Source organism: Paramisgurnus dabryanus, chromosome 13 (assembly GCF_030506205.2).
Source record: "Paramisgurnus dabryanus chromosome 13, PD_genome_1.1, whole genome shotgun sequence".
Taxonomy (NCBI): domain Eukaryota; kingdom Metazoa; phylum Chordata; class Actinopteri; order Cypriniformes; family Cobitidae; genus Paramisgurnus; species Paramisgurnus dabryanus.
In genome coordinates this window covers 15,462,357-15,473,361 of record NC_133349.1, presented here as the reverse complement: position 1 = coordinate 15,473,361, position 11,005 = coordinate 15,462,357, and the positions used below count along the sequence as shown (strand labels likewise).

The 11,005-nt window shown below is 35.6% G+C and overlaps 1 long non-coding RNA gene across 2 annotated transcripts; it reads right to left on the bottom strand.

The window, feature by feature from the left end:
* Nucleotides 1-323: 323 nt before the first annotated feature.
* Nucleotides 324-3,266, bottom strand: LOC135789274 (uncharacterized). Of its 2 annotated transcripts, XR_010547522.2 has the most exons (6): nt 3,047-3,266; nt 2,237-2,382; nt 1,805-1,902; nt 1,579-1,664; nt 1,383-1,498; nt 324-1,245 (listed from the first exon to the last, which is right to left on the bottom strand). It is a non-coding gene; the product is annotated as an uncharacterized lncRNA (long non-coding RNA). The 2 variants fall into 2 exon arrangements; XR_010547520.2 differs by lacking the exon at nt 3,047-3,266 and having other exon boundaries at nt 2,237-2,486.
* Between the last annotated feature and the right edge of the window lie 7,739 nt (nt 3,267-11,005).

Below are 11,005 nucleotides of genomic sequence, written 5' to 3'. Positions count from 1 at the left end.
CCATGTTATATTCATTTTTAGGGGTGACCCCGAATAGTCGAAGATTCGATGCATCGATAGGAGAAGCCTGATTCGACTACCAATCTCACAGTCGAATCGTCGCAGATGTGTTATAAAATGAGGATCATTTAATTTTGGCCGTATATGGGTGCACACATTATCTGATTTTACATATAACATCTTTCTCACAATATATTAATATACTGCATATTATGATAATGCTGCAAATAAAATGTGAAGTAGCAGCTTTCAATAAATATTTTTAAAATGCGTTTATAAATCCAAGAACCCCTGTGTCCGGGCTACACGTACATACACAGCAAAATCACTGGTGTTAAAATAACACCCAGGGTGTCAAATTTAACACTGGAAAAGTGTGTATATGTGTCCACACTACACTGTGTTAATTTAGTCAAAAGTGTAGTGTTAATTTAACAACACTCATTATATGTTAATTTAACACTCAATATTGTTAAATTTTACACTTTGTTCAACACTATTCATTGTTGTTTCCACACTACACTGGTGTTGGCACAGAAATACAGTGTTAAAAATTAACACTCCTAATTTAAGGTCAACACCAGTGTAATGTGAATTCAACAATGTTAAGTGTTAAAATACTGATTAATAGCCACTTTTGTTGCTAATGGGTTGTTTCTATAAAAGACAAATGACAAGAAATATTGCAAAACCTCTTTTTATTAAAGTACCTCACATTTAATATTTACATTGATACACACAACACTTTGCATTTAACACTGCTTATTTAAATACCTCAGCTACAATTAGAAACAGAATACAGTATGGAATAATGAAAGTTATCTTATACCACAGCGCAGTGACATGAAAACCACTTATTATAAGGTCTTTAATAAATCAAATGAGAGTTAAAAAAAAATTAGCCACCCTACTCAAAACTTGAAGATTAAAATACACTGCAATTACCTTACTGGCAGGCAGAAATGCTTATCCTTCACAATACTAAAGATTTTTCCATAACAAAACAGACATTTCAATTCAAAAGACGTTTCATTTTTCTTAAATACGTTCCAACCTGGTATTTAGTTCTGTAGTTGTTTTACTCATGATGTAGTGGAAGGCTGCATCAGTGGTCTTCATCATGGAGGGAATGGCTTTTTGGTCCAGAATGATGCAAAAATTCTGGATGCAACTTCTGTTCCCAACGCAGAGCAGGCAGGGCTGTGCTGATTCATCCCCCTCAAAGCATGGATTGATGCTCATCACCTAAGTGTTTTAAAAGATTGTATTTGATGAATGTATTTGATGTGTATTTATGAACTTGTATGCATTTACATGGGGTGAACAATGCAAGCAAACTAACTGCTGAATAAATAACTAGAACAAAATACTAAAAAACTTACACAGCACAATCAGTAGCTTCAGTTGCACATTGACCCTCTTTCTTCTTTCTTCCTTTCACAAATGAAAGGCAAGAGGTGAATGAGCCAGGGAAGAGCTGCCACATAACTGTCCCGTCCTAGCAAAACAGAATTTAAACACCATGAGTATACAGTTAAACTTTAAAACCGTAAAAGTAGCAAACCCATATACACTTACCATATTTAAACTCCTGTTGACAAGACAGAGGGTCATCCATATTGTTGTATGTTGGCTATTTTGCAATACATCACCTCAGCATATTTCTGTAGATTTTCAAAGACAAAAAGAGTCAAGAAAATTCCAAAAAGGGTGCAGTTTTAACCGTTATTTGAATCAAAATCATCTCAGTATAATAAATCATGTTAGAGACAGTGTACAGTACAAATGTACTGTGTGTACTCACATAACTAGTTGGTAAGCTCTTATCCTCCAAACTGGGTTAAGGAATAACAGTTCCAGAATTCATGGGTATGCCGTATTCAAATATAGTCTGGTAGGGTCCTATCACAAAAATGACAATAAAGACTCTGAAAACTGAACATTCTTTTTATATTAAAAACAGCACTCAAGACAATATGAATCTTCATTTATACATTTTCAAAATAGTCATCAATTTAATTGCTATTTAATATGACAACAATAGCAAAACGATGTATGAGAAGATAATATATTTTTATTAAAGTTGGCAGCAGGTCATGCGAGTTTCTTTCCAGATTAATAATAATAATAATAATAATAATAATAATATGTACAAAACTACATATACTAAAAAGATTGGTTAACTGTTCAGTTATGTCAAATAAAATGATTTATATGTATAAATATATAAACTTACCTTCTGTAATGAATTCATATAAGTATTAGCAGTCGTTTCTCATTGGAAGTCATCCATGTCAGGTCTTCTTTAATAAACTGCCCTAAAAACAGCATCTCTTCTGAATGATTTGAAGCACTCAGTGTGAACTTTCACCAAACTAGCATCTATAATGACAGAAAAAAACAAATGTTCGCCATACACGTTTTACACTTTCGTATGTATTTGCCATTTGCATCTGTCTGACATCTAGCGCCACGAAAAGCTTACAACACACAATGCATACAAATGATGATATATTGTGAGGTTTTGGTCAAATTAATTGTTGGTTTGGCAATATTTCCCCTGTTTGCATACATCTTAGAAAAACACATGACGATGCGGTTGCGGTTTTCTCCGTGTTTTTCAGTAATTTGAATAATTAACCGATATCCGTGCACTCACGTGCATGTTAACGACCTCGTTAACTGACTACCTTATAACGAGCATCATATGGTGAATAAACGAGCTTTCATTTAACTTAATTTCATACCTTCAATTTGTAGTGCATGTCGCGTTTTATCATGGTTCAATTCTTTCGTTCATATCTCCTGTTAATATTATCCTTATTGGTTAAAACTTTTAGCTAGCAATTTAACTTTATACTAAACTAACAAGGGAACAACGTAACACAAGGTAGCTCTGATTAAACTGAACCAAATAACGAACAAAGGGGAAATAAAATGGGAAAAATATCTTATTTAGGTTTTTTTGGCATATGGCTGTAGAGTCAGACAGAGAAATAACAGTTTAATTTAGCTAAACCATGTGAATATTATGAGACTGATTTACCTGATCTCTTCAGTCCTCCTGTGAAAGAAAATGGCGGTAAAATCCCTGACAGGATATGTTTAGTGGAGGCGTGGCTTAATTTACACCGCTCAGAGTGAAATCTGATAACACCCTTGTTTAACACTGACACTATCGTGAATATAACACTGGCCTAGCAATGGCAGTGTTATTTTATTACCAGATAGTGTTAAAACAGCATCAACACTGTGTATTTAACACCATCCCTGAAAATTTAACACTGGTGATTTTGCTGTGTAATAGGTTTCTATGTTAATAAACCATTGCCTCTTTGTTTCCACATTTAAAAGACAAAGCTGGCAAATTATATTATGCCTTATGTTCTTTTAATAATTTCTATATTTTATTTTATTTATGAATGACTTTGGGTTATCTGATTATGTGGCTTGTGTTTTGTTTCTGTGCACTTGAGGCATTTTGCATATTTGTCCTGCACTTTGTTACTTCTGACCTTATTTTATTTAAAAATTGTATTTATTATAAACGTAAATTCTGATCTAATTTAAGTATGTACATTTTGGATAGCTTTTCGTTGTATGGATGTTGCGCTGTTGCGTGCTGGATATGCTTGCGCATGTAATTTAGCCGAACTGGCTAGGTGCTCTGCGTCTCATATTTAGGAGTTCATCAAACTAAACATTAAAAAACGAATGTTTTTCGACGAGTATAAGTTTTTAAATGTATTTAAAACAAAGGTGTTATCTTGTCAAAAGTTAAACAACAAAACAGGTAAGCCGTTTTTTTAAATTTCGGTGATGAAACGGAAACTAGTATCTGCACCGAACCTATTTCTGCCTGACACGAATGTCTTTCTTGTGATTTAATATTATGGTCGGGCGGTGTTCACTTTCAAATGATAGCAAAGAGATTCCTGAAATAAATAATATCATCCGGTCTTTCTGTATCTAAAGTTAATACAGAGATGATCAAAGGCAAAGCAAGGAAGCAGGTATTTCTGTGCTAAATAATAACGCGTAGTGTCTATAAAATCATTAATTTCAGTGTTTTTCTTGTTATAAATTAACGTTTAATAAATTGTATATAAAGATTAGTTTTTATCATTTACAGTCACAATCACAAATTATTTGTCATTTCTCATTTGTCGGGTTTTTTGTTCATGACTGCTTTGACGCGCTATCTCCAAATTAAATAAAAACACTGAATTGTAGCCGGAGTTTCCAAGGCAGGATCACCTTTGTTATTTTTTTAGGTTTAGTTATCAAAATGTATTTTTGTGTGATGTTCTGTAGATCGTGGCTTTAAAATGTTATGAGGAATAATTAAACAAATGTTGCCTTACATTTTACCTTAAAAAATATAAATGCATCGTCAGTTTTGTCTTCATTTATTACTTGAAAGACAGTTTTGGTCACTTTATCAGAAAGTTGTTTATGTGTGCTGCTTGTGAAAGAAAATAAAAGGTACCAATTTGTACCTGGTCTGGCCCCCTCCCAACCCATGCACACAAACATAGATGATTCGACTATCGGTCGACTATGGAAAGATTCGACAATTCTGATTCGAATATGTAAATCCTTAGTCGAGGACACCCCTATTCATTTTGTTGACTAGTGGTATATCCTGATTAAAAAATATGAATAAAATTAATGGCATTAATCAAAACACTTTGTCATATTATTAAGAACACTTTCATTGCTGCCGTTATACTTGGGACGTTGTCGCTGAACTTTTTGACAGCGATCAGCTGTAAAATGTTTTGGTCCTGCTCGATTTTCGTTGGCTTTGTGTAAAATAATGTAACGTTTTTCATAAGATCCCCTGCATGGGGTCAATGCATTTTTCCATCTCCTGAGTGCCTCTCGTATAAGATTTTGATGGCTTAAGTTTCTTTCCTGTCACAGAAAACCACCACAGGTTTATCAATGCCATCAAAGTATTATTATTTTTTTTGTTTGTTTGTTGATCATGAAGTACAAAGTAGATGAGGAAAACTAGGATTCTGTGTGTATTCAAAGCGCCGCCATTGTTGTTTACAGTGCGTGGAATGGTGCGCTGTGATTTGTTGAGCAGATTTATTGCATTCGGCAGAAAAGGAGGAGTGGCGTTTATTGAGTTTTGGGAAAAAAATTGAGAAAAGTTGACAGAATAACAGATAATGCTGATATTTATTAAGAATTTACCTTTTAATACTGTTCTGATACAATACTGATTTTGGTGGTAAATCTTTTATTTTAATGGCGTTTTTTGTGTTTTGGAACCAAAACCTCTATATATATATTCTTCATATATATTCTTCAGGTCTAGTTTGCATTCACTTTTCATTTCTAAATTCCTTTTCCAGCTCATTTTGTCAAAATATCAATGCAGCTGTTTCATGACATAAAGCAAAGTAATAATGACTCCCTTCAGGCACTCCTGAGTAAATGACTCACATTTCAATATTCACTGTCTTGATAGATGTAGCTACATTACACAATATTAGACAGAAAAAATGCCTCTCTGTGATTTCCTGAAGGTAAACATTCCACATATGTTTTTTTTTTATGGAGACATAAACCTTGAATAATGAAAACAAAATGAGCAGGCCCGAAGTCTTAGAAATGATGCCAGTGTGTATGTGTTTGCGTGTTAGATTGACAGAGAGACAGAGACGGATGGTGCCAATCAGTTGCTAAAAATGCTGTAGCACCTTGCTGCCTCCTTGCTGCTGTCAATTTCACTTACCAGAAAGAAAGAAACAGGTGTAGGTGTGTGCGTGTATGCCAGGGGCCTGTTTGTACCGCATGATAATTGGGCAGTAACTCTGGAAAAACATATCTGTGACCCTTGGGACTATAATGATCAAAGACTTCTGCAGTGGTCACAAAGTTAAGCTTGTTTTCTGCTCTTGGATTCATTCAATTTTTCTCACACCGTTAGCTGCATGTGTGATTGACAATCATTTCATGCTCACCATTCAGATTTCTCCTAAATTGACGCTTACAGTATTCACACTTCAAACCCACATGTCACAATTAAAGCTCCTCAAGATCACTTTGCATTCATTTGGTCTGGGCTCTTCAGCTTTCGAGCGTTTAAAATGTTCCCTCTTAAATTGCTAAGTAATGAAACCTTTAAGTGGGCACTATTTTAATGCCATTATGAAAATTTATTTCCATCAAAGGCTGCTTTTAAAATATTGTTCAGGAAGTTCTTTGTTATTCAATAATTTGACGTTCATGTCAGAATAACCAAAATTGCGAGCTTGAAATAATGCAATCTGGTTTTTTATGTTAAGGTAATTGTATGGAGCAAATGTTTTAATGGCTTCTACAACCTTCTCTAAAAGCCTACACTTTCTGCATGGAGTTGCATAACCGCACAACAAAAGGCACCTTTTCCCTGTGCTGCAAATCCCTTTTGTTAAAATATCCCATTAAGCATCTAAAGGTGACTTTTCCTTTCAGTGAAATGACACAGACAAGCATGCAGAAAGACCAGAGGGAGAGAGGGAGCATAAAGGTGTATTGATTGACTGACAATTCGCCTTCGTCTTGTTGTCCACTTGCTTTTTGTTTCCGTCATAGTCAACTCTATCTCTCTCTCTCTCCCTCTCTTTCTGGGACAGCATGTTTTGCTCATTTAACTTCATTACAGCGACTGACAGCCAGAAAGTCAACAAACAGCACACAGTCTGTTATGATCACCTGCAGATCCCCGTCACCCCCCTGGGTCCATCTCATCCCCTTCTGGGCTATTCAGGTCCATTTCCCCCCAGTCCATTGCTCAATTGCATTGATAACAGTCTGACAGGCCACAGCAGAAGCCAGAAAACGTTGTCCCTCTTTCTTCACCAGGAACCCGTTCAGCAAGGTCACTGATCCCCAACTGACAGCCCAACTGCCAACTACAAACCGCTTCCAAATGAAAGAATTTCTCTGAAGTGTTGAGCAAATCTCTCTGCCAGCCTCTTTCTGAAAGGAGAAGAGGAAGCAGGCCACCACGGGGAGAAAGTCCAGGCATTCGTCCAGCAGAATTTAGTATCAACAAAGCAACATTCTCCCCCATAAAGAACCTCCCTGAGTCAACATTTGCACGAGGCACAATGTCCAATCCATAGATACCCACGGGATTGGGGTAAATGTCAACAGTATGGTTGTGAGTAATTTATAAGTCTATAATACCTTTATGTATTATACATTAGCAAGTCTGGAATGAGGAATTGAGAAATGGCAATTCCATAATAACACACTGACACGAACAAGATGCTGAGTGATTTACACCTCAGCAGGTTTACAAATAGGCATGCTGGGATTGAGGGCTGCATTTTGCGTGGTATTTTCAGGCATTTTTGTTTGGTTGTATTAATAATGCATGAATAATCGGAGGAGCGGCTTTAGGAGTCATGGCTGAAAGTTGCAGTTTATAAATTTAGAGATGCTGTTACTGCAGGTCTTACTTTTACACATTCGAGCAGGCTTATGACAGTCTGTTCCAACATAAAGTATTTATTCTATGTTTGCACTCGGAGTGAAGCAAAATGTCATTTTTAATAACGCAGTTAAGTTACATCACCTTTCCTTACTCGGTTAACCTAAAAAACTGAGCACACAGAAGCTATAAGGCCCTTTTATACATTGTATATGAACTTTAAATTCAGTTAAAATGAGATAAATTACCATAATGATCATCTGATTGGAAGAATTTAAAGGTGGTGTGTAAATTTTAGCAGATTCTAGCAAGGCTTTGAACCGGTTCACGGAACGAAAATGAAACTTTTGATGTTTTACAAGGAACAGAAACGAAATCAGAAACTTTCCAAAAATATTCCGGAACAGAACCGTTTATTGAAAATAATGTTAATGCCGTTATTTTTTTCTGTTTTTTGACAAGATTTCTGTCTAATATGATTTAGTGAAGTTCACTGCCGGTCGTCGGTCGTCGTTAACTTATCTGAGAAATGAAAAGTTTGCCACCAGCAAGTAGCCTATTCAAGCCCAAGTCTCTAATGCTCAATCATAAGAGGTAAATATGGTAGGCCACCAAGTATCTGAAGATGTTTTTTTTATAATTAGTAGTATAACGGATTGCAGTTGACCTGTGATCCTTACAGATCACGACCCATGGTTCGGCTCGCATGCAATTCGCGGATTTATACGCAAATTTAAATAGGGTGAAAGTAGGTAATTTGCAAATGCAAATGTTAACACTTAAGTGATTTTAAACAATTTAACCTGCAAAAAGGCGCTAAAGTGAACAATCTTCTGTACGCACAGACGCACATGCGGTTAAATGTGTCCGGTCCAACTCCCATCAAACGTGATTATCCCTATGCCTTTCAAAAGATCAGAACTCTTGATGTATACACTTGAGAGAGAGTTGCGCTATTGTGTCTCATACTGTAGTCCATTAAAATACTAGGGATGCACCGATAGGATTTTTTTGGGCCGATACAGATTTAAACAGACAACTTCTGGCCGATACCGATATTAAACACTTGTATACAATACTATACAGTTGGTCTATTAGCTAGTTTATTTCTGCATCAAATTATTTTTCCTGAACATGGATTGGATCTAATTAACATTCAACTGACCAACATAATAAGAGAGGCACAAATTAAGCTAAAACAAATATAATAAGACAGCATGACAACCTTCAAATGTGGTTTTTGCTATTCAGCATTTATTTTATTTACAACATTAACTCATTTTTTACATAGAATGGATTTCTTTATCCAGTTTATTAATAAACAATCGGTATCGGCTTTTCTTGTGCTATTGCCGATATGCCGATGGTTTCAAATTCATCAAAAATCGGCCGATAAATATCAGTGGCCGATATATCGGTGCATCACTATAAAATACATTTGGTGAATAAAGCACTGAACAGCAACGTGATTATCACTTTATGTGGAGCGACTGTTTATGCTGCATCTTCTTCCCGTAGCGCTGTTTGGAATTCGTCCTCCAACTGTGTGTGTGTTTGCGTGTTGAAGTAAACTCAACAAATGTAGGCATGTCAGAATTACAGTTATGCCGCTTTTATAATGTAGCCTTTTTTAATGTTTGATGACAAGATAGAGACTTAAGGAAAATTATGTAGACTAATAATTTAAGTTTAATGGAAATTGCGAAGTTTTTTGTGATTGTTGCGGGCAAAAATCGTTGATCTCACGTTTTCTTAAAAATGCGATGGAATATGCTGGATATTTATGCAATTTTATGCAATGAAATTGCGGGAACTTGCAAAAACTGTTTGCAGCTTTAAAATTATGTTCACGTCACATAATCACGTCACTTCATAACCTTACCATGGCAACAGGGGACATGACTGCGCTTGTGTAAGGTAAATTCAACATCACATATGTGATTTTTGCTAAGAAAATGCGGCGTATTTGAAAATATAAATATGCAGACTTCGGCTGATTATGCGATTAATCATGCGATCGCATAATCACGTTTTTCTAGAGAGATTGTTTACAAAAGATATTGGACTTCCTTCTTTCAATGATGAAAAATGATGATTTTTACATCATTGAAAGAAGGAAGTGCAACACTGAAATCTGTATTGTTCCTGTCTCAGCAGCAACTGAGAAAATTATGCATGACCATTAAAAAACATGACTGGGGTTCTAACTATACAAAGATTAATGCAAATGGGTGAAGTGTCCCTTTAATAGGACTATATTTAATATTTAAGCTACATCAAATTAAACAATGATTATTTTGCATGAACTGTAAGATAATTTCCTAAATAAGATAGCACCTCCCCAAACGACACTGTATGGGGGCAAAGTGAGTGCGCGAGAAAAGCCTCTCTCCACGATTCACAGTGGACTTCCCACTGAGACACATTTGGGTTTCAAAGACACACCTTTAGGGTGTCATACATTTGTATTCTTTTCTCTAAAAGCAAACTGTATATGAAATGCTACATGCACAAAGAATCTAAAATCTGTATCTTATTTGTTTTCTATTGGAATGTCTCATTGCAAGTGGTTACAGGTCTCACTCATATAATAACAGAATTCAATGTTAAAGTATATGTGAAACTTCATTCAATGTTGATAGACACCTCCCTTTCTAAGCATAAACTAATCACCCACTGTATACAGATTAAGGACAGCCCTTAGTTTTACCAACAACCAATCAGTACAAAATTCCTATATGCTTTGTTCTCTGGTTATTTAAGGAGATGAGTAGAAGATTTAGGCGGGTCTTTCTGTTCATGGAAATTCACCCCCATGATGCTGTATCTTTGATACAGCATCATGTATTTTATTTTACTTTGAGAAATCTGTAACCAGATATTCATCACTTGCCAGGTATGCATTATTCTCATTTGATTATATTTGTTTTCTCGTATTTGAATTGGAATGTGAATTGGCTTCTGAATTATGTTTTACCTACCTGGTTAATAAATTGTTATATTTGATTTTATTCTGTGTTGCTCGGTAAATGTTGACACTACAAGTAATATCGTTGTATCCGTAGTTACCGTAAGGACTGAAATCAGGCTAGGATCGGCCCAAACCCAGTTAGATAGGGAATAATACATCAGCTGAGGATTTGTGAGATACGAATAGCAATTGGCGTTAGTTTAAGTGTACTTAGAAGCGTGGAGGCTGTGTTTCCGTTTAGAGTAACATTTCTGATTACTCTAAATAGGGTCAGCCTCAACCTCTGTTTATTTCAATGTTATTCTATTCATTAATCTTGATTAGAAATAATAATTGTAATAATTAAGTGTCACCTCTAAGGGGACTAAATAAAGTATGTTTAAAGTTGAGCACGCAGAAAGCGGCCGCTTAAGCGTATAGTCCAACCTCTGGCAGCGACCAACACTGATTCGCTTACGACCGTTGACCAGTATATTAATTATGAGGCCCGTACTAGGATCATGTGCGACTGTGAGAACCGAATGAACGAGTGTAATACCAGAGCTTTATCAGAATAAACAAACAAACATCCATCTAAATTCTGTAAGTTTTAAAAGTAA